This window comes from Glycine max, chromosome 6 (assembly GCF_000004515.6).
Source record: "Glycine max cultivar Williams 82 chromosome 6, Glycine_max_v4.0, whole genome shotgun sequence".
Taxonomy (NCBI): Eukaryota; Viridiplantae; Streptophyta; class Magnoliopsida; order Fabales; family Fabaceae; genus Glycine; species Glycine max.
In genome coordinates, this window is record NC_038242.2 from 39,317,445 (window position 1) to 39,339,913 (window position 22,469).

The following is a 22,469-nucleotide window of genomic DNA, read 5'->3' on the forward strand; positions in this document are numbered from 1 at the left end:
ATCAGGTCAACCAATTAACCCTAGAACTAGACACCCAATCAATTTGAGTCAAGTGGTGGATTGTATATCCACATGAACTTGTGCAACCCAATTCAACTCAGGCGAGTTTCATGAAAATTGGTAACCCGATTGGTCACTTTAAAAAAAAGATCGGAACAACGGTGTAGCTCAAAATGTAAAAACAAAAAAACAAAATTATTGTATTTCATTACAAATTAGCTCTACTTGGTTAACAGTGTGTCATCTTACGAATCGTGTACAACGATAGATCATCGTTGCATAATGTTTTGATCATCCATATGCTTTCAAAACTCATTGAAGCAATTTGTCGGAGCATCTAAACGCATTGTCGTAGCATTTACCATACACAAGTGACACAGTCACAATATGGTGAGAAAATATATTCTACGATTTGAAAAAATGATGAATACTAGGAGAGAAATAAGAAAGTAAGAATTTGAAAAGTTAAAAAGTAAAGCATTTGATTTTGATTTTGAAATCCTACACAGGACCTAATCACCTAGCCAATAATACATTAAATAATATATATTTACTTATTATAATTATTATATAAGATATTTAAACCTTAATATATATGTACATATCTTTTATATTTTTTATGGCTACAAATATTTTACATAAAAATACTATTGTTAAACACTGGACGATCCATCATTGGACAACCTACACATCTCTTAAGATTTTAATAAAAACAAAGATATAAGTCTGCGGGTTTGATGATTGGAAGCAACACCAGTTGAGACTTATCTACTAGTGGATACCTTATCTACTGGAAGCAGGAAGTACTCGTCCAGTCCATCCAAACACCAATTGAATATGCATTTATATTTAAATTATCAATTTATGTCAGTGTATATGATTCTGTTTAAAATAAATAAATTTGCGAATCAATCTTATATTTTTTTTATGAGTCTAACAACCATATTGAGTTATGATGAAAAATATGAAAACTTTTGATCCTATCAGATAAAAATGCGTAGTATCTGCTTATTCAAGGAAACAAGCTCAAGCTACACAATAGTCATATTATTCAATCTTAAAGATACATTCTACAGTTAGAACTTTCTATCTGTAAATATGACATCAAGATTTGAAGAACAATGTAGCGACCAAAAGTATTCCATTTCTATTAGCGACTGAAATAGAGACTGGACAACCTTTTGTCATTAACTAGGATGGAATTTGCGACCAAATTTATATTTGGTGGCTGACTTGCGTCAACGACTGTATTAGCGACTGAAGCGTAGTGTCACTAAATTCTCGGTCGCTATTTCAGTAGCTATATATCTATGAACGCAAATACTATAGCGACGAAATTAGCACCCTATATAATTCGGTGGCTATGTTATACTGATAACGACTGAATACGTAATGGTGTTTTGAAATGTAGGCTGTTGTAGTTGCAGAGACAGCATGAAAGAGCATTGCGGAGTTGCAAAACAAAGATGAAGATTCAAAACCTTCCAAAAAGGTTGAAGGGGCTGAAGAATCTGCAGATGAGAAGGAAAGTGACAATGAGGGTTCCAAACTGCGAAAATCTGCTCTCGAAAGATTGGAGAAAGCTAATGAAGAGTCACGGCTTAGCCAGGCAAGCATAAAAGGATACTTTCCCTTGGGGGGTTGGGGTGGGTTAATTTGCAATTTAGATGTTAGATTTTAATGGAGTTGAGCATCTAGCTCTACACATATTATGCAAATTTATTCTCATGTCTTTGCTATGAATTAGCAAATATGCAGATTTTCTATTCACTATCACTTTTGCTCATCTTTTACACTACACTGATATTTTTTCTGCTAATTGATGATTGAAACTTGTACTATCTTCTAGAATATGCTCCTATAGGTATTCACTCTTAGAAGTTTGGTTTTGTCTCGTGATTGTCATGAGTTGTGACTTGTGAGTAACATTGATGGTGTAATTCCGCCGTTGCACTGTTCTATCAGGGAAAAATAATAATTCTATATTTGTGAATGCAAATTGTGTGCTTTTAGGTAGTCTGTACTCATTTATTAAACACTTATAACTAAAGCATGAAAATGAAATTCAAGACAAATTCTTATTACCATTTGAAATCAATAGTGACAGGAGAAAGGAGCAAGATGTTTTGAACGCAATGGGTTCAATGTATGCTGCTGTTACCTCTATTGGGGTTATAAATAGTGCCTTAGTGCAGCCTAGCAATTGAGAGAAATGTCTTCTATAGGGAGAGAGCTGCAGGAATGTATTCAGCTTTACCATATGCTCTTGCACAGGTATTATTACAGCTCAATTGACAAATAGTCTTCTTTATGCATGTTTGACCTTCTAATTTTTGTGAGTTCTTTTGTGTGCATGTGGGATAAGATCAAATGACATGCTAGTTTATGAATTTTACTCAGTTGAATGTTGACTATTTTATGGGATTTGTGATGACAATACAAATTCAAGTATACCAAGTTCTACAAGATGTTGATTGAATCACTAAATAAGGGAAGGGATATCAATAAAAAATAAAAAAAAATCAAGAGAAGAAGCATTAGAATATTGATTTTGTCAATTCCTTCACATGCAGTCCACGAAATTAGCCAATCAGTTCGTCTATTATACCTCCTATTATTGATTCAGATTACTAATTCTTTAGCTTTTATCAATGTAAGTTGTCAGATCCTTTCAGTTTATGTTTTTTTTTTTTTTTTTTTTTTTTTTTTTTTTTTTTTTATGAATCCTAGCAAATGGAGGAGCAGTTCAAGACTATGATTGTCCTATCTCACTATTTGGAGGTAAGCATCAGCTTTAGTTTCTTTCTAGAGGACTTAGCAGTCATTTGAAATTAGAAATTAGAAATTAATGTATGCCGCTTTTGAAAGACCGTAATTAGTTATGATTAATATCTTTGAATGATGTGACTTGGTCAAATTCTTGGACATGCATTGTTTTTACTTTTCATAATCACATGATGTTACTTATAACTGCAATCCATCTAGGTCTCATCCTTCACCTATGTTTTGGATGTTGCTTTATTTTAAAAATAAATAAAAATTAGAAATTAATTGCTTTTATATTATGCCTTTTGTATGCAATTGCTCTGTGATAATTTATTTTGTTCTATCAAATTTGGATCTTGGTGACCAATGAATTAACTTATTTGCTCTATGAAATTTGGAACTTACATTCCAGAGCCCCTTCTAAAGGTCTCTCTCTATGTCTCTCTCTCCCACTGAAATTATCAACAGCTAGTATGATATTTAGTATTATTTACTAATTAAATAACTTGTTTAATCTAATTTAAATTGTTTGGTAATAACTTGTAAAATATAGTATTTTTTTAAGACTCTACTTCAAGCAAGTTTTTAAAACACCAGCTTCAAAGTTTATATTTTATTTTTCTTTTATTTTAAAAGTTTTTGTTGAATTTTACCCTTTTCTAGACAATGTAAGAATTTATATATTGCTTCCCTTCTACTTATAGTGTGCAAATAATGTGTTAACTGCTCTTGCTCCATGTGGAAGTTTTTACTATTTTTTTTTACAAGAATTACTTATAATGTGTTTACAAAATTTTTTGATCTCCGCTACCTATATAATTAGAAAGTGTAAAAAGAAACGCACAGAACCCATAGCCACAGGGTTTTCTATTGGTCTCCGCTACCTATATAATTAGAAAGTGTAAAAAGAAACGCACAGAACCCATAGCCACAGGGTTTTCTATTGGTCTCCGCTACCTATATAATTAGAAAGTGTAAAAAGAAACGATTTATTGGAATAGTATTCTTAGTTAGCATAAGTTTCAACAGGTTACAATCTAGTTTCCCAGTTGCAGTATAGGTTTCAGTTAAATGTCAATATCAAAATGACAAACGTGTAATGAGAGGAATTAATCTTTCTTTCTCATTTATTCATGGTTTTTTGCTCAAGAATTATTCACTTATTCTTACAAAGTGTTCTCTCTCTAATTAAGTGTATCTTATCATCTTATAATTACTATACTTTGCTGCCAAAAGTGGTGTTTGCTCAAGAGCCAAGAGACAGTGAAACACTGCCAAATATTGTTTGATCTGTAGAGCACAAGCAATTTCATGACAGAGGAAGAGGCTCAATGTTTAGAAGTTGAATCTACCCCTTGCAACTAATATTTTTTTTCCTGAAATCGTAAGTTATTTTTGTATCCTTTTAATCATTTATTCTTTCAATGTTTTCTTTAATTTTGATCTCTGAAGTCTGATCCTTATGTTCAGCTTGGTTTATTTTGTCCATATGGCACTAAACAGAATAGACAAAAAAAAAGATATAATTTCATATTACCGTGTAACAGCTATGGTGCCAAAGCATACAGCTGTCAGAATTGCCTCTGCATCTCTTTTCCTATATTTTAGCTTACTTTATTTGCTAGTTTCTCTTCCAATGTCACAATGTTATTTACTTGATATCAAAATTCATACATCACCGTCTCCCAAAGCCTTAGTTGACAGCGAGCCACTTCACAAATTCTTGGCTGTTATAATAATAATAATAATAATCCAGCACCTGTAGTTTTCCTTCCACTATTCCCCCTTCCCCTATAATGCAACTTAATTAGTCCCAATAAAATGATCCTACTTTTGTGGTCTCATATGCATAATTAGGTAGCGTTACATTTAGCACCTATGATATGGCCAAGAAAAATACGTGTAATTTAGGGTGATCTAGATAAGAGTTAGTAATTTCAATCTGATGCTAAGGAAGAATTGTTTGATATACCCATCGTTAAATTGATCTTCTTGTTCCTTTCTTGGAATATTTGTTCAGAGACTAAATATATATTATCATTTCTTTTGCTATTGCTTAGCTCCCCTTGTCGTGTAGGAATCACTTATTTGTTAAAAGCATGATGCAATTTTCCAGTTGTGGTTAAAGTGGCAAAACATGAGACATGGCGTAGAGAGGCTATTTGGAACCGGGTGAAAGACTTTCATTTGCTCACTGGAATCCCTGTTACAAGTCACATTATTTCCAAAATAGTAGGCACTGAAGACAAAGCATTTCAAGCAAGCACTACTAAAAAAAAGGCTTTCTACATCGCCCTATTAACATCGGTTATTGATAAAACCGATGTTAACAAAAGCACGGTGGCATTTTCGTAATTAAATGGAGTTACTTAACATCGGTTATAGCAAAACCGATGTTAACTACTTGATGTTAACATCGGTTATTCAAAAAACCGATGTTAACATGATGTTAAGATGAATATGGTAACATCAATTTCGACAAAACCGATGTTAACTTCATAGAGTTAACATCGGTTTTGAGAAAGCCGATGTTAAGGAGTTGATTGTAACATCGGTTTGTTAAAAAAACCGATGTGATGTATTTTATGTTAACATCAGTTTTTACAAAACCGATGTTAACTATATTCAGTTAACATCGGTTATCCATAAAAAACCGATGTTGTTATGTTTATAAGTTAAAAATTGAGATTTCACAAGCCGCGCGCGCTCGAAAACCTTGCCCTCCCTCTTCTCTTTGTCACCGTGAAATCGCTCTTCTCTTTCTCCTCCCACCTGAAAACTTCCAGAAACCGCTCCCTCGACACCCACATTGTCCTCGCTCGAACCCACACAACCCCCTACACTGTCGAAAAACCCACATTGTCCTCGCTCGAACCCACAGAACCCCCTACAGTACCGGAAAACCCATATTGTCCTCGCTCGAATCCACAGAACCCCCTACACTGTTCTTGGAAGTCTGGCTCGAAGAAAACCCAACATACACTGTTGCTACTAGGGTGCTGAAACAGTCGTGGGTGCTCAAAGCTCAAAGCTTTCTCCGCGAGGTACGTAGGTCAACTTCGTCTATGCTAAGTTTCCGTGGGTGTTCATGTTTTATTGATGATAATAATAATAATAATAATAATAATAATAATAATAATAATAATAATAATACGTCTTCAGTTGCAGTATTGCTGATTGAGGTACGAGGAAAGCTTAAAGTTTCATGCCATTTTGTTAGATCTCACTGCCATTGTCACTTTTTGGGTTCGAGGTAAGCTTGGTCTCCTTTTCATTTGTAGTTTACTTAGGAAACATGTTGAAGTTTGTCTCTGTTAAATCTATAGACTGCTTGGAGCACCAGTAGAGATTACTAGTGATAAGGATCCTGTTATTGTGAGTAATTTAGCTCACTATCTCATTATTTTGCATAAACAGGTTCATAACAAGTTATTGACACTTCTTGCAATTATTTTGGAGTTTGGGGCACTTGTTTGGTATGTCACAAATATTCCAAATGCCTTCCATATAAATTTGTTTGATATATAACTTATACTGTGGTGTCTGCACGCATTAAGTTACCATAGCATAAAAATGATGTGGCATAAGCAGGAGTAAGCTTATTTTAGGGAAATTTGTAACATAGATTCAATTATATGTAGGACTAGGGTCAGATATAGTCATAAACAAAGCTCTTCCAAGTTGTTCCTTGAGCTGAAAGAATTCACAGAAACATCATCTTCTAAATCTGAGGCTGCCTCTTTTGTGTATCTTCTTCTAGAACTTTGGAGCAGAAACTTTAGGTGCCTTGCCCCGAGATATTGGAAGACCAGTGGTTAAAACTAATGTTGAAGTCTTTCTCTCTAGCCTTTAACCAGGACCAAGCTAGAAAGAGAGCATCATCCATGACTTTAGAGGAATCAAAAGATTTTCCTTGGAAAATTAGAAGATTCCTATGCTGCCATATAGAAATAGTTAGGGCAATCCACCCCACAGAAAATTCCTTTGCAAGGATACCAATCTTTGAACTATCCTTTGAGGTATCTTGAAAAAGGATAGGAGATAAATTGGAAGAGCATTCAGGACAGAATTTATTAGGGTGATCTTCCCACCCATGGATATATCTTTCTGGGCCCATTTGGATAATTTAGATTCAAATTTATTGATGACAGGCTCCCACACCAGCTGGCTTGAAGGATTAGCCCTAATAAGAATACCTAGGTAGTAAAAAGGATAATCCATTTGCCTACAATTCAGGATTTGGGCTGCTTCAAGAGCCCAATTGACTTCACCTCCTAAGATCCCAAACTGACTTTTAGCAAAATTAATCTTCAGGCCAGATGCAAATTCAAAACCTCTAAGCAAAGCCTTCAAAACATAGACATTCTCCCAGGCAACCTCACCCACAAAAACAGTATCATCAGCATACTGTAGTATATTGGTAGCTTCTTTTTTCTTTCCAACTAAGTAACTTCTATAGAGATTTTTCTGAACTGCTTCCCTCATCATACCAGTGATTCTTTCACCTACTATGTTGAAAAGCAAAGGGGCTAAAGGGTCCCCTTGTCTCAGCCCTCTGGTAGGGACAAACTCCTTAGAAGGGCTACCATTAATTAAGACTGATATGGTTGCTGATTGGAGACAGGCTGAGATCCATTTTCTCCATTTTAGGCAAAAACCCAACCTAAACAACATATAATCCAAGAAAGACCAAGACACTGAGTCATAGGCCTTTTCAAAATCCACCTTGAAAATCATTATTGCTTCTTGCTCCTTTTTGCTTCCTCAACCACCTCATTGAGGATCAAGATACCATGAAGGATATGCCTTCCTTTAATGAAAGCTGACTGTCTTTCATCAATTAGACCAGCCACCACAGACCTCAATCTGTTAGACAACAGCTTAGCTACCACTTTATACATACAACCTATCAAAGATATAGGCCTATAGTCATTAAGGGACTGAGGATGGTTTATTTTGGGAATTAAAGCCAGAAAGGAAGCATTGCTGCCTCTAGGGAAGTTGCCATGAGCATAGAACTCATCCACAAATCTTCTAAAGTCAGGTTTCAACACATCCCAAAATTCCTTGATAAAATTGAAGTTAAAACCATCTGGCCTAGGACATTTATCCCCTCCACAGCTCCACACAGCTTCTTTGATCTCTTGGTGAGAGAAAGGGGCAGTCAACTCCTCCCTTTGCCTCTGAGTAATAGAATTGAACTGAACCCCATCCAAAGTAGGTCTAGAATAGTTCTGCTCAGTGAATCTGTTAAGGAAGAAATTAACAGCTACATTCTTCACTATATTAGGTTGCTGGACCCACACCTCATCAATAAGAATACCTGGAATAGCATTGTAGGTTCTCCTGAAATTTATGACTTTGTGAAAATAAGCAGTGTTGCAGTCCCCTTCCTTCAACCAGTTGGCCCTAGATTTCTGCCTCAATAGAGATTCAAAGGCATTTGAAGCATCCCATAACTCCTGCTGAAGGGAATTCTTAGCCTTAACCTCTTGTTCAGACAGAATTCTATGGGAGGCTAAATTCTCCACCTCATTTAACTTCTACTGAATGCTATGAATCTTCTTAGCATTAATATTTCCTTCTACTTTTCTCCACTACTTTATAACAGTTTTTAAATTTCTCAGCTTATTTTTTAGCACAATACCCCCCCAGCCCCCCTGCTGGTCATTACTCCAAGCCTCCCTCACCATTTTTTGATACCGTTTTTGATGAAGCCACCAATCAACCACCCGAAAGGGCTTAGGGCCCCAATCCACCATGTTAGTTTGCAAGATGGTTGGGCAATGATCTGAAAAATCCCTTTGAAGGACATGTTGACAACTCTCAGGCCAAAGAGATAACCATTGCTCCGAGACCAGGAATCTATCAAGTCTGCTTTTCACACAACCATTGGGCTTAATCCAAGTAAAATTGATGCCAATAAACTTAATTTCTTGAAGCTCCATGTCAGAAATCCATTGATTGAAAGCTGAGATGCCATATGAATCTGCACTTCTTTGAGATAAGCTGATTCTTTCCTCTGGACTTCTAATGCTGTTAAAGTCCCCAAGAAAACACCATAAGCCATTAGGATTAGAGGCCTTCAGCTGAGTCAGATCATCCCATAAGACTCTCTTCCCAATAAGGTCACAAGGAGCATAGACATTAACAATCATCAACCTCTGATTATTACTGATACATCTCCCTTCAAGCAATAAAAAGCTTCTTCCTTTCTCCCTCCTATCCACCTCAAAAATGGAGTTATTCCACATACATAACAGACCACCAGCAGCCTATAAAGAAGGAACACTATCCCAATAAGCAGCCGAGTCCCCCCAAATGGCCTGACAAATACTCTTATTAAAATTCTCTCTTTTGGTTTCTTGGATACAGACAAGGTCCACTTTGTGCTTTAAAATGAGCCTTCTAATGGCAACCCACTTAATCCCCCTCCCCAAACCTCTGGAATTATAAGATAGGATGATCATGATTGATGTTTTTTAATTCCCCTCTCAGCTGCCATCATATCATCTCTATTTTCCATATCCAATATAAGCCCCTTAACCTTATTGGCATCTTCCCCATAAGTCAAGCTCATTTCCTTTAAAAGAGCACATTGCAGCTCTATTGGGTCCTGTTGTATTGAAGGCATAGAATCAGTTTTAGAAAATGAGTTTGAGTCCACAGCTGGTTCCTTAAACTGTTGGGCCTTTCCATTACTTCTCAACACCTTATTTCTTCTCACATAAACCTTTGTGGCAGAATGAGTTGGGCCACTTATCCGCTGGCCCACTTCCTCACTTGCTACCTTTAAGTCATATTGACCAAAGGGAACATTGACCCTGCTTTTCTTCTTTATATTTGAATTGTTGCTGTGAGGCAGAATTACCTCAAGAGGCAAATCCTTCTCCTTATCCCTCTCTATGGCTATTTCTGATATGCAACCAATTTTAGATCTGTTGATAAGGTAGTTCTATCAATGCAATTGACATATTTTACATAACCAAAACAACTCCTAGATTGCCCTTGCAACTATGAGAAGTGAGAACTAATGATGCATCTTTCTAAGTAGAAGAATGGAAAAAGCTTTCCCTTCTCAACCTGGTTTCTCTTGCCCCTAAACTTCTTAAGTCCGGTGTCACTGAAGATTAGTTTATTGCTGAAGATTGATTCATGGTTGCTGAAATCAATTTCTTACACTGAGAATGCTTTAAGAAATGGTTTCCTCAATCCTGTGCCAATTGCCAATAGCTTTGAGCTCCTCATAATTAGATTTGGTGTTGTTCATTGTAGCTCCTTCGATGTAATTAGAATTTAGAACACACACAGAGCTAGAATTAGCTCCTGCCCTCTGAAATAATCTTTAAACTTAGACATGTTTGTTTTGACTAATGCACTTGATAAAAAAAAATCAGGAATAGATAAAAATACTACTCAAGTAGATCAATTGCTGAATTTTGTTGTTATTGACATCCCCATTCTCTATACTCCACTGTTTTAAGCTAGATTTTAGGTTCCTCAATTTGTTTTTAAGCACAATACTCCCCCATCCAAGTTGCTGGTCACCACACCACACTTCTTTAACCAGTCTTTGATACTCTTTATTTTTAAGCCAACAGTCCATCACCCTAAATGGCTTAGGGCCCCAATCCACTAGCTCTGTTTTCAAAATAATTGGACAGTGATAAGAATAATCCCTGTGGAGTACTTGTTGTGAAGAATCAGGCCATTTAAGTAGCCACTATTCTGAAACCAAGCATCTATGGAGCCTACTCCTCACAGATCCATTTGGCCTACACCAAGTAAATCTGCTACCAAAGCTTTTAATTTCCTGAATTTCCATGTCTGATATCCAATCATTGAAACCAAAACTATCATATGTGCCCACACTCCTTTGAGATGAGCCTGTTCTTTCATCCTGGCTTCTAATGCTATTGAAATCCCCAAGGACATTAAGATCAGTGGAACGATTCACTGGGCATAGTTTGGGCAGTTGATCCAGCAGCCAGGAAAAGGCAAACCATATCTCACAAACAACAGACATGCCCCATAGCCAGACTGCATCAGTATTTTGGTGTTTGATCCTCCACGCCAAGAACAGTGCCAAGACAACCAAACGAATAAAAATGATAAGACTATACAAATAGACATAAAAGGAAGAAGGAAATTGTCAGATGATGTAGATTATTGATGTGGTGCACATTACCTTTTAAGTGCAGGACTAGTATACATGATATAATTGTAGGATAAACAAACAAGCAAGAACTAAAAAATGTGAAGAGAAAATCAGTTTTAAAAGTCTAACTGCAAAGACTAAAAATACATACACAATATAAAGAAAAAGGATTGGGCAAGTAAATAATTGATAAGCCTCACTTGTATTCTAAGTTGGTGTTGGAATGCTTGAAGAAAGGAATAGGACCAAGTCAATATTGATAAATTGCCATACTCATATGTAAGCTTATTAATCTATCAAATCTTAAATCACAAACATATTAATATAAACTATTATCTATTTTGGGCATGAACATGGGAATACATGCTAATGCCAAATTGCCATTGAAAATAATGGGGAACAACATTGTTTAAGTTGGTATAATTAGAAAAGAAACAAAACAAAAATGATATTTTAGAAAAGAAAAAAAACAGCATTTAAGACTAAAGCTTTATACCGATATGGGCTCAAAACGGCAGCAAGTATCTTCAGTTTCCGAGTAAGTGGTCTCCAAGGTCTGTTCATCAATTCAGTTGGCTGAACAAAATCATCCTCTTTTTCATTTCCAAAACCATCTTCCTTTGGCCATATAGCATTGCCATAGCCATAGGTTCCCTTTGTTTCAAAGAGCCCCTATTATGATCAAAATCTCCAGTTTGGCTCCTCACCAGTGCTGACTTTGTTGACTTCATCATGGACAATCTCCTCTCCATTTTAGACATTCCACTTGGTGGAGGAAGTGGAAGGGGACGCCCATTATCTACAGCCACTTCATCTAGTTCTGTGTTCTTATATGGCTCCTTGCATCCTGGGCATATCCCACCTCCTGTTTTTACTGCATCTATATAACAATCTTTGCATATCTTAAAATGACACTCACATGGAAGAATATCAGCACCACGTTCATCTCTCATCACCTTAGAATCACAACCAGGAATTGCACATGAAGATCCTTTTGCACCAGCCATATGTGGATGAATCGTTCCACTGATCTTAATGTTCTAAAAGAGAAATTCTTCTTTCTATAGATGTTCAATTTGACTTAAGCATTTTGTTCTTCAAATGGGAAAATTTTATCCCTCAAATCTTGCAGACAAGGATCTGACCTGTTCATTTCCAAAACAATATAGAAGTAAGACAAAATTCAGGAAAACTCCAGCGATAGGGGAAAAAAATAAAGAAATGAAAATTTCAACCATCACAAAGAAATAAGAACAGGAAAAAAGCAGAATTGATCACATCAATTTTTCCCCGTGGTGCATGCACAAAAGCATATAATAGTATGATAAAGTGATATGAGACCAATTAACTGCAGCAGAGAGAATTATAGACTAATTTGTCGATCATTTCTGAAAGTAGAGTCATGTTCATTGAGACTACCTTAATTTATCAAGTGGAGAATAACCCAAGTCTCTATTGCATATTGGACAATGCTTTAATTTCTCATCTATTAACTTCTTGTCTATGCATTCCCTGCAAACTGTTGTTAAACTTAAGATTTAGACTTGCAACTTGCATACAGATTCAGAAACATAAAGGTGGATGGAAAAGAAAAACAATGAACAATATTCATCACATGAAAAATAAAAAAACTGAAAGCAAGGGAATAATGGAGACTGAGGCCTAGTTTCTAGCACAATCATACACAAGTCTTAGTCACTGAAATTAACATGACTAAGCATAATCACAAGCTCCCAGAAATGCAAGAGTGAATATAGAAGAAAGTCAGCAAGTAATTTGAGCATAAGAGTCCAAATACATCTTTCATTCTCTACCTTCATATGTTCACCCCCACTCTTACCAAGCAGACACTCCTTTGCAATCATACCAAGGATCCTTTAAGTTTCTCAAAGAAGTAAAATTGTTTCACTGAATATCAGGATACAATCACGAATTTACTGACAATTGAAGAGATAGATATTTGCATCAGCAAAAAACTGTGCATACCTTGTTCCTTATTGTTTGTAAACATGTAAAAATCAAAACATGTTTCATTTCACCAAAGCCTATTAGAAGTAATAGAAGTCCCAATTTAAGTAACTGGGTTTATAGAATGTTTAGTAGTCACATTATTGAATTGTAATTTTTTTTATACAAAAAGTAGTGTGCAGTTTATTTATTTTTTAAGCAATAGAAGTAGTATTATGACAACTTTTGAGTGCTAAAAGGCCATAATAATAAGCAAAAGTAGCAGCTACCAAGGTTGAAAGCAAAACTTACTTATGTGAAGAGAACGCTAAAACTAGATAGAGGGAAGGAAATGGATGCAGGACAGAATCAAATATATTATTTATAATGTCATTTAGCCTTTTTTTATTTAATTTGCTAAACACTAAATTATGCTGCCATACTATTTTCAGATTCCATTAGGAGCGATTTTAGCCATCGTTGATCCTGTGGTCATTGCTGTTTCGAAATTCAAACTGGTCCTGCGGTCATTGCTAGAAAGTCAATTGTGCTGAAGCCTCGAACTCAGGTATTTATATCTTTGATTCGAAAACTAATTTGAAATTTTTGTTTTATGCATTACTGGTATATTTGTAACTTATGCTATGCCTCTCTACATGACCTTTCTTTCATTGGACTGATATCTTCATGCCTCTCTACATGACCTTTCTTTCATTGGACTGATATCTTTGAAGTATTTACTATGATTTTAACTCTCAGAACTTGTTAATTGTTAGTGTTGAATGTTTTTGTATTTTTATCTACTGCCCTTCTCTATATGTATGTTGTGACTGCCACTGCCCTTCTCTCTCTCTTGTATTATCTATATATATGTTTTTGATTGAACTTTTGGTAGAGAAGATCCCATTACATGCAGCTCCCCACACCCAAGTATCCTTAAACCTATCGTTTAGGTTGATAGCAGCAGTCTAATCAATAAAAGCTGAAGCTATCCCCATCTCATTATCAAAAATGAGTATTTACCTTAAAAATAAAAATACAAATAGTGTATGCACAGGAGTAATGATAATATTAAATTTGAATAAATAGAATCTGATATTGTAATCTTTCTGGTTTGAGGTGTTGGATCCTATAAAACAGGGAAATCAGTGTTAGGGACTTATCAGCCGAAACTGAACTCTTGTTCTTCTTTACCGATTCAATAACAGCTCAACAGTGGTAGTACCCATGAGCCTGCAGAATCTGCACTTTTTTTGCCTTGGCTTCTATTCTATCCTCACTTTGAATCGGGAGATATCCTTTCCATTCAAGGCAGCAAGCAGAAGTTTCAACGAAAGTCTCCTCTCCCACATAGCTACTACCTTCTCAACACTATTGGAATCACCATCATCTGAATAATTCCCTTATTTATTTCTCTTTCTCTCACACACCCCCATGATGTCAAAAGTTGTTATTTTCTCTTTATTCCTATCATCAGTCCCGACCATGTCTTAATATTTCTCTCTATCTTTCTTCTTTTTTTAACCTTTTGGAAGATTTCGGTTTAACCTTCCCCTTCACGATTCTCTCTTTTCATTCCCTATTTTGCTTCGCAGCACAATCATTAGAATAAGGAACACAATGGAAGACAATATCCTATGCAAACACACAGTGCATCGCAGCATCACCAAGAAACTCATCTCCCCCAAAAAATCATCCCAAACCAATTCTTCAACACACATAGAAACACACACACACACACACACACACACACACACAGCCATACACACACACACACACACATACAGAAACACACACACACAGAAACACACACACACACACACACACACAGCCACACACACACACAGCCACACACACAGACACACACACACACAGCCACACACACACACACACACACACACACACAAACACACACACACCCACACCCACATACACACACACACACACACACACCCATACCCACATACACACACACAGCCACACACAGCCACACACACACACACACACACACACAAAGAAAATACTAACAGACCGAAAATACTACTAATCCTACAAAGGAACACCCCCCCCCCAAAACCTTCGATTAAGCTAATGTTTATCTAATTAAGCAACACCTCCTTAATGAATTTGTCCAAGTTCATGAATGAACAACCACTGGGTGTAGTGGCTTCCTCTGCCTTCTTCTTCAACTCCACGATCTTTTGTCTTATTTTGTTTCCTTTCTCTCCCGCCATCAAGTCATTCACCAGCTTCTCCACCTCTTTTCTCTTCACATTGGTATCAATTTCAATCCCAATTTCCCATTCATTACAGATATATCTGCAGTTTGTTGGCTGATCTACAAAGAATGGCGAACACAACATTGGTACTCCAGCACAAACACTTTCAGTGGTTGAGTTCAATCCACAATGAGTCAAGAATCCACCAAGGATGGTTCAGCACTTGCTCCTGTGGACACCAACTTGCTATTAGGCTTCTATCTTTAGTTTCATTCACAAACTCAGATGACAAAATCACTAAACCTCCAATGACAAGGTTAGGCCTAATGATCCACAAAAAGGGTTTCTTGTTGTTGGCCAAACCCCAAGCAAACTCCAAGAGTTGTTCTGTTGACATAACTGTGATGCTGCCAAAATTCACATAAACAACGGATCCCGATTCCTTGGATTCTAGCCATTCAAGACACTTTGGATCTTCCTTCCAAAGATTGGAACCTAAAGATGCGAAGTTGTTTTGTGGACTTTGATTTAAAAGTAAAGGGAAAGGACCAATGGTATAAAGAAAAGGGAGCATAGAGGAGAGACCATTCATTGCATCTCTCTCAAGTTCATCAAAAGTATTAAACACAATAGCAGAGGCACTAGGAACTCTAACCGCTACTTCAATTAAATATTCTAGCATGAAATCATTTGGATATATTGTCCTTATAAAGCTAGGCAGATCTTTCAGGCGGAAATTTAACCACCAGAAAATCTTACTCTAATTTCCTCATTTACAAGATAGATTTCAATAAAGCAATAGTGGATAGATTTCCATAATCTGTAATCACACAAAACAACATTGATCACTAGTTTGCCCTCAAATTTTACTAGCATGACAACTACACACATCCTCATGATACACACACACACACATATACCCAACTACAATAATAAAGCATAAGCACCCTTGAAACCCAGCATTTGAAATTAGTTACATAAACAACTGCTGATGTCTATATTTGTCTGTAATTGAATTTTACCTTTTGTATGTTCTTGTATGTGATCAGCGTAATTTTCTATATAAACAATTGTTGTTCATGCTAAGTGAACCTTAGATTCCCGTTTGAGACTGAATGCAATGACTCTTGCGAACAGTTTGCATTAGCCATTGTATTTAGTCTTGAATTGTCCGTTTGGACAGTTTGGGGATACTGGTATTTTTATGTTAGATTCATTCGTGAAGGTTATTATTATTTTCACTAATTTGATTAAATTTCGGTTCAATGCATTTCAAGTTGTTCTCTGAGTGCATACTTGATTATCGGGAAATTCATTTCACCGATGTCATGTCGTGTACTTGGAGACCAATGCGAAATGCTGCCGAAATTTAGTCAAATTTTTGTAAATAATGGTAACCGTGACGTTTGAAGGTAACATAAAAGACAATTTTCCTAAATGGAATAGGGCCACACCTACAAATAAAAAAGTGAGATTTTCATGCATGGAATTGCTTAGATGGATCGAAGTTGGATGAATGAAAGTCGCATGAGCCCAGAATATGAGGATGGCGTCGAACAGTTCTTGCAATTTGCTTCAGAAAGAGGTCGACCGAATGAAGAAGGAAACTATTATTGTCCTTGCATCAACTGTTTGAATGGAAGACGACAACTACTCGATGACATACGAGACCATCTATTGTGTGATGGGATTAAGAAGAATTACACGACGTGGATATGGCATGGTGAAGTCACAGACATGCAGAGTGGGTCCCAATCTGAACCGTTTGATGTAGAAATGGGAGATCGATTGGAGGACATGATTCGTGACCTTGGACAAGAGTCTTTCCAGCAAGCACACGCCCCTGTGTATGAAGGATTGCAGAGTGATTCAAAGAAGCCTTTGTATGCAGGGTGCAAGAATTCCTTAACCATGTTGTCTACTGTGTTAAGTCTGGTTAATGTGAAGGCCAGGTATGGGTGGAGTGACAAAAGTTTCACCTCACTGCTTGAGGTAGTGCACAATCTGCTTCCAGAGGACAACATGTTGCCTAAAAGTTACTATAAGGCGCAAAAGATATTGTGTCCGATGGGTATGGAGTATCAGAAGATTCATGCTTGCCCCAATGATTGCATACTGTACAGGCATGAATTCCAAGAAATGTCAAAATGCCCTATCTGTGGGACTTCACGGTACAAAGTGAAGGATGAAGAGGAAAGCAGTTCTGATTAAAACTCCAACAAGGGCCCCGCAACGAAGGTTTTGTGGTATCTTCCAATCATTCCAAGGTTTAGGCATCTTTTTTCTAATGAGGATGACGCAAAAGACCTTACATGGCATGCAAATGGAAGGATTTCTGATGGAATAGTCCGTCATCCGGCTGATTGCTCGCAGTGGAAGAAGATTGATGGTTTGTATCCTCGATTTCGGGAAAGAGCCAAGAAATCTTAGACTTGGACTAGCCAGTGATGGAATGAATCCATATGGCACCTTAAGCACTCAACACAGTTCATGGCCAGTTCTGCTAGTAATTTACAATTTGCCTCCTTGGTTATGCATGAAGCGAAAATACATGATGTTGTCTATGATGATATCGGGCCCAAGACAGCCAGGAAATGACATTGATGTTTATCTAAGTCCGTTGGTTGAAGATCTGAGAAAGTTGTGGGACAAGGGGGTTGTAGTGTTTGATGCGTTTCGCAAGGAAACGTTCGAAATGCGTGCAATGCTTTTTTGTACCATTAATGACTTTCCAGCATATGGGAATCTCAGCAGTTACAGTGTTAAGGGTCATCATGCATGCCCCATCTGTGAATAAAACACAAGTTACATACAACTTAAACATGGGAGAAAAATAGTCTACAGTAGGCATCGCCGCTTTCTAACACCCAATCATCCTTACAGACGACTGAAAAAAGCTTTTAAAGGAAGTCAAGAGCATGATATTGTGTCGATACCATTGACTGGTGAGCAGGTATATCAGCGGGTTCAACACCTGAATACTGTATTTGGGAAGACCCAAAAGAAGGATAAAAGTCAGAGTTGCATATGGAAGAAGAGGTCCATTTTCTTTGATCTTTCGTACTGGTCTGATCTTGACGTTAGACATTGTATTGATGTTATGCATGTGGAGAAAAATGTTTGTGATAGTGTGATTGGGACGCTCCTTAACATTTAAGGCAAGACGAAGGATGGCTTGAATACCCGTCAAGATCTAGCTGATATGGGTATACGATCACAATTGCATCCAAGGTCTAATGGGAAGAAAATTTACTTGCCCCCAGCCTGCCATACTTTGTCCAAGAAGGAGAAGATAAGTTTTTGTCAGTGTCTTCATCGGGTAAAGGTTCCACAAGGATACTCTTCAAATATTAAGAGCCTTGTGCAGTTGAAGGAGCTTAAGCTTGTAGGGTTAAAGTCTCATGATTGTCACGTGCTCATGCAACAATTGTTAGTCGTAGCTATACGAGACATCTTGCCAAACAAAGTCAGGTTAGCGATAACTCACCTGTGCTTTTTCTTCCATGCTATATGTAGCAAAGTCATTGATCCTGTCAAGTTTGATGAGTTGGAAAATGAGGCCACAATTATACTGTGCCAGTTTGAGATGTATTTTCCCCTTGCTTTCTTTGACATCATGATTCACTTGATTGTGCATCTGGTCAGAGAAATCAAATGTTGTGGTCCTGTTTATCTACGGTGGATGTACCCGGTTGAGCGATACATGAAGATCTTAAAAGGGTATACAAAGAATCTATATCGTCCAAAAGCATCTATTGTTGAGAGGTACATTGCAGAAGAAGCCATTGAATTTTGTTCAGAATACTTAGAGAAGGCTAAACCTGTTGGCCTTCCTGAGTCTCGGCATGATGACAGAGTGGGTGGTAAGGGTTCAAGAGGACTGCATGTCATTACTCCAAGTGTAGAACATTTGTTACAAGCTCACTTGTATGTCTTGAACAACATTAATGAAGTTTTGCCATACATACTTAAGCATGAAGCTTTAGTCAAACAGAATAATCCAAAAATGTCAAAGAATTGGGTATTGAAAAAGCATAACAAGACTTTTTGTGATTGGTTTAAAGATACAATCTTTGCAGATGAGAATGCTTCAGAAACATTAAGAAAGCTAGCAGATGGGCCTAAAAGAAATGTTATAACTTGGCAAGGATACGACATAAATAAGCATTCATTTTATACAAAAGCACAAGATGACAAAAGTACAATGCAGAACAGCGGGGTCACCCTAAGGGCTGAATCTCAACACTTTGCAAGTGTCAATGACGCCAATCCCTGTGTAGCTTCCATCCCTTACTTGGGGTTCATTGATGAAATTTGGGAGCTTAACTATGTGAAATTTACGGTATGTGTTTTCAAATGTAAATGGGTTGACAGAAACACCGGTGTGAACACCGATGATATAGGATTTATGCTGGTAGACCTAAAGAAACTTGGTTACCACAATGACCCTTTCATCATGGCAGAATAAGCTAGACAAGTATTTTACGTTCAAGACCCTTGTGATGAAAGGTGGTGCGTGGTTATGCAAGGCAAAACAATTGGTGTTAATGTAGAAGATGATGATTCATACATGGACACCTATGTTAGTCCTTTGACCGCTCAAATCACTCCTAACATTGTCAGAGAAGAAGAAGCTGACGACGTTCATGCTAATCGTAATGATCATGATGAAGGAGAATTAATTAACATCGTCTAATGTAATTTTCTGTAGAGACAGAGGTCACCAAAGCAAGTAAGTGACAACTACATTTTTTTCTGATTGAGGCATCGGTATTTTGTTTTAGATGGCATCCTTAGGACTTCATATAGCTCATGTTTGTCGCCAGTTTCATCATCCACCACCTTTTTCTTCTCTGTCTTCTCAAGTTTATTGTTGTTAAACCCATATTTATGCTTTCTTCCCTTCATGTCTTGTTTTATCACAACTTTAGCCGAATCTCCTATCTTCAGCACAGTTGAATCTCCTGTCTTATTCTCCAATGACACACTTTGATGGCCTGTATCTCTTTTCTTCATATGTTCTAGTGCTTCAGCTTCAGAATGCATAAAGCAATCTGAATTTTCCAGTGATCACCCAAGGCTTCTGCATTAGCACTGACACTGTTGTTCATAACACTCCTTTGTTGCCTGGCCAAGTAAAGGTGAGTGTGGAGCAGGTTACAGATCCAGATGCTCCAGTTCCTGTACCCACTGATGAGGTTTCCTTAGTAGGGCAGGCACTTCACGTCTTCCTTGCTTGGCCGACACATCTGGTCAAGTCTTTATCACAGCAGGTACTTATTGTCCTTACTATATGTTTCTTCTTTTTAAATTAATTCATTAAGTGTGCCACAAAAAGGCTATTTAACTTTGTTTCATGAACAGGTAGCTGTGTCTCCGGCAAAACCACCTCCAAAGCCCGATCCGGAGGTCGATGATCCGCTTTATCTGATGACATTGACCATCCCAGAGCTTTTCTTGAGGCCTTATCAGGTTAGATGGGATGCCACCGTGTTCGGGGTCTTTAATCTAGATTTCCCCCTCTACATAAAGCACGAAGACGTTTCCGAAATCGCACACGGTGGTCAATATCTCAGCATATCAATGTTACAGTTGTGGATTCTGTAAGTCATTTTATATTACTTTTAATTACCTAAGTTATTGCTTTCAATTCATAAATATTTAACTTTGACTTAACATAAACAGGCATCTCACTTAAACATGTATGCGAGCAGTGAATTCTGATATCTATGGATTCCTCGAGCCACAGTCCATTCAGAGGTCTGGGCAATCGCAGTTTGAGTCTGAAAGTTACATAAAGACTTGGATGTAGAATTCAAAACGCAATGTCTATCTTGGAGCCTACCTAAATGGGTAAGTCACAAAATAATTGAATTTAATTAATGTTTACTAATGTACTAACCCATATTAATCTCCACTGCAACAGACACTGGCAGATAGTGGTCATCCTGCCCAAGGAACACCTAGTTGTCTGGTTTTGTTCATTACATAACAGGCCAGACAACTACCTTAAGGGGATTATTAATAGGTTAGTGTTCTTTTCAATACATTTGCATTGAAATACCTCAACGTACAACACCAGTTTTTAATTGTTACTCATTTGGAATAGTGCTTTAAAAGGTCTTAATGATGTTCCAACACCTAAATCAAAGGCTCCTGCTAGGTGGATTGTCGTCAAGGTACGTCATTTACATAAAAATTTCACTTATATATATTTCTTTATGTGTCTGTACACTAGTTGTTTAATTAATATCAAAATTTCATTATGTATTTAGTGTAATAGACAAAAAGGAAGTACTGAGTGCGGCTACTATGTGATGCACTGGATGTCCACCATCATTTTAGGAACTTTTAGGAATAATTGGGAAGCGGTAAGTTTATTTCAAACAAAATCGATTTATTTATAATTTGTATTACATTATTAACTTATTATGATTTATTTCATCATGCAGTATTTTAACGACCCTAGACCATTGGAGGCAGAGAGATTAAAGGCATTGCGGATCCAGTGGGCACAGTTTTATCTCCGAGTTAGAGATCAGGCCTAGGATTTAGGGACATTATCTTTAGCTTTAGTTTACTTTGGTTTAACATTTTTTACATTTTCTATGTAATATGAACATTGAATTTATTTGATGATTGTTCTTTATGATAAATCAATTATTTGATGTCTATTATCATTAAAACTGCTTGAAAGCATAATAAAATATTTATCTGCTGTGAATTGGGCTTGAAATTGCATTTGACAGGTACAATTTTGGGTTTACTGTAAAAAAAAAAGTATATATAAAAAAATACTTGAAAACAACATCGATTATTAACAAAAACCGATGTTAATATGGTAAACAACATCGGTTATTTACAAAAATCAATGTCGACATGAACCTTAACATTGGTCATACACAAAACCGATGTTAACTTTTGTACATAGAAATGAGCTATAAGTTTTGAAATTCACTAGGGTCGGCCTAAGTGGAAAGAGCAGCTTGAACAAAATTCTAAGTTCAAAATCCTAATGGCCCCTTCCTTCTTATTTAAAAAAAAAAAAAGAATGAAGTCTGCCTCAATTTTGTATTAACATTTTTAAGTAATAACTTCATTGACATTAATCATAGCTCTTTAGTTTAAGTTGTTTAAACAAATTAATGTTTGTTCATACATGTAGCAGTGGACCACTACTTTATTCCCATCGCCAGTGCCCAAAACTATTGTACGTATATATATAAATAATGATCATGGTTAAAAGTGGCAGATTGTTAATTGGTCAATATATATATAAGGTAATTACTAATTAGATCTCATTTGAATTCAAAAGTTTTATTTTAAGGACAGGATGAATCTTTTACCAATACCAAAATAATAAAATATATGTGCTTTAT

The 22,469-nt window shown here is 36.7% G+C and overlaps 1 pseudogene; it reads right to left on the reverse strand.

Annotated features, from left to right (window-relative positions):
- Positions 1-14,883: 14,883 nt before the first annotated feature.
- LOC106799078 (7-deoxyloganetin glucosyltransferase-like) lies at positions 14,884-18,595 on the reverse strand (annotated as a pseudogene).
- Positions 18,596-22,469: the final 3,874 nt, after the last annotated feature.